The following is a 3178-nucleotide window of genomic DNA, read 5'->3' on the forward strand; positions in this document are numbered from 1 at the left end:
CCATTAACACATAGTCATGGGGATGCGAAGAGATTTGTTTGCCGCCTAACGGCATTAAGCTGTCGTCGCTGCAGTTTTCCCTCACTATAAAAGGGAAGAGGCGATGAGGGAGAAAACATGCTCTCATTTCCCCCTTAAAAATGTTCATGGATTTGAAAAAAGTTCACGAATTTGAAAAATTCCATGAATTGGAAAATAACCACAAACTCAAAAAAAACTCCACATATTTGGTAGAAAGTTTGCAATTTAAAAATTGTTCATGAATTTAAAAATTGTTTGCAAATTTTGAAAAAAGTCAGATTTGAAAATGCTTACCAAATTTGAAAAAGGTTCATGAATTTGTAAAATGTTTATGACTTCAAAAATAAAAATTAAAAAATATTTTTTAAAAATTAAAAAACATAAAAGAAAAATGGGGAAATAATTAAAAAGACTACAAGAACTGGCACGGGAAAAATGCGTGAGAAAAAAACTGCAGCGATGATTGTGCAGGGCTACCGGATCATGAAGACCGTACGCTTGCAACCAAGTAGAGAGGTCGTGCTTTTGGTCTTCTGTTCGAGGGATCATTCAAGGGCGGTTCGCGGGATCGTCATCATGGTTCGAGGGACTTAGAGCATGATATACACCGACTCTTCTTCTTCCCTTGCACTCTGGAGTTGGTTACGATCGTTGATCCCAACCCTTATGCATCTTCATATTTATATTGGTGATCGTAGGTGCGATTTTTCTTGTTTTCTACTACGTTTCCCAAAAAAAATTCCTTGCCAAATTCCACTCACCAAATGCGCTTCACATTTCGGCAACGGCGCCAGAAAAGATCCTTGATGACCCACAATTATAGGGGATCAATCGCAGTCCTTTCAATAAGTAAGAGTGTTGAACCCAACGAGGAGCAGAAGGAATATGACAAGCGGTTTTCAGCACGGTATTTTCTGCAAGCATTGAAATTATCGGTAACAGATAGTTTGGTAGCAAGATAATTTGTAACAAGTAACAAGTAACAATAGTAAAAATAGGTGCAGTAAGATAGCCCAATCCTTTTTGTAGCAAAGGACAGGCTGGAACGATCTCTTATAATAAGTAAAACATTCTCGAGAACACATGGGAATTTCATCTAGTTACTTTCATCATGTTTGTTTTATTCGCGTTCGCTACTTTGATATGTGGGTGGACCGGTGCTTGGGTGTTTTTCTTACTTGAACAAGACTCCCACTTATGATTAACCCCTCTCGCGAGCATCCGCAACTACGAAAGAAGAGTTAAGATAAAATCTAACCATATCATTAAACATATGGATCCAAATCAGCCCCTTACGAAATAGCGCATAAACTACGATTTAAGCTTCTGTCACTCTAGCAACCCATCATCTAATAACTACTCCATAATGCATTCCCTTAGGCACAAAGATGGTGAAGTGTCATGTAGTCGACGTTCACAAAACACCACTAAGGGAATCGCAACATACACATATCGAACGAATCCAAATTCACATAATTACTTATGACAAGACTTCTTCCATATCCTCAAGAACAAAAGCAACTACTTACAAATAATATTCATGTTCAAGATCGTAGGGATATTAAATAGCATAATGGATTTGAACATATAATTTTCCGCCAAATAAACCAACTAGCATCAACTACAAGATGTAATCAACACTACTAGTCACCCACAGGTACCAATCTGAGGATTTGATACAAAGATTAAACACAAGAGATGAACTAGGGTTTGAGATGAGATGGTGTTGGTGAAGATGTTGATGAAGATTGATCCTCCCATAATGAGAGGGTTGTTGGTGATGACGATGTCATCGATATCCCCTCCCGGAGGGAAGTATCCCCGGCGGAATCGCTCTGCCAGAGAGCAAAAGTGCTCCTGCCCAAATTCAGCCTCGAGACGGTGGCATTCCGTCCCGAAAGTCATCTCCTTATTTTTTTTTCTAGGGCATTATATACAAGAAGATGGGCATTGAATGCTGGCCAGTGCCCCCACTACTCACCAGGGCATGCTAGGGGGGTAGGCACGCCCTGATGCCTAGTGGTCACCTGGGTGGCCCCCTCTGGTATTTCTTTTCTCCAATAATTATTATATATTCCAAATAATTCTCTATGAAATTTCAGCTCATTTGGAGATGTGCAGAATAGGTATCTGTGACATAGCTTTGTTAGGTCCACAATTCCAGTTATCGGCAATTTCCCTCTCCATGTAAATCATGCATATTAAGAGATAAAAGGCACTAGAGTTTCTCCACAAGGTGTTATAATGATTAGAAACACTATAAATAACAGTAGGAAAACATGATGCAAAATGGGCGTATCATCCATCTTGAGGATTGCCGAGGTGAATCCGAAGAGTTCACACAGCGGGCATCTGAGGAGGCCCTTTAAGTTCTTGGCCTTTATTAATGCCTTGTTATTTTTACGCCACACCTCGGGTTTGAAGTGTTTCCCGTGTGGCGATGTCCTCTTGCATCCGAGCTCCAGCGCTGAATTGCATCCGAGGTGTCATAGATCACCTTGATTTGAAAAAGTTTAAGGAGTTCAGCTGACCTTAATGTCGGGTCCCTTAGCTAGGGAGCCAGTCACTTGCATCAGAGCTTCATGCGGCGCTGCTTCCGAGGTGGTACGCCATTGATTTTTTGTGGAATTTATTTCTGATCGGTGTAATTTATTTACTGTCGAGATGTATAGCCAGTAGCCCTCAAGGTGCGTGTCGGTCTAAAATCCGGGATGCACCTGAAGGATAAAATGAAACCGTTGATCCCAGTAGCCCATGAGACTCATGTCGATTCACAAAATCGGCCTGAGGATCAACTCCTTGCTCGGTAGCATATATACTTTAGGAATAGAAACGCGGTGTGCAGTAGCCTCTGAGACCCAGGTTGGGTTCGGCTGACCAATCTGAGGATCGTAATCTCCTCGGAAACCATATTGCACACTGATTTTTTTGCATTGAATCGTCAATGTAGTAGCCCCCGAGACTGGGGCATTACAAGTTGGTCTCAGAGCCGACCCTCGCGGTTACACGGATGTTTGCGGGTCAGGTGCGCAGTCATGTTGTGCATGACATTTGTGACCCATCGTGGCACACAACATGACACATGTACCAGAGTGCTCGCACAGACGTATATGCCAAGAGGGAACGTTCATGTTCCCCGTCGAGGACGTTGGTTTCT

The sequence above is a fragment of the Triticum aestivum genome, chromosome 6A (genome assembly GCF_018294505.1).
Source record: "Triticum aestivum cultivar Chinese Spring chromosome 6A, IWGSC CS RefSeq v2.1, whole genome shotgun sequence".
Classification (NCBI taxonomy): Eukaryota; Viridiplantae; Streptophyta; class Magnoliopsida; order Poales; family Poaceae; genus Triticum; species Triticum aestivum.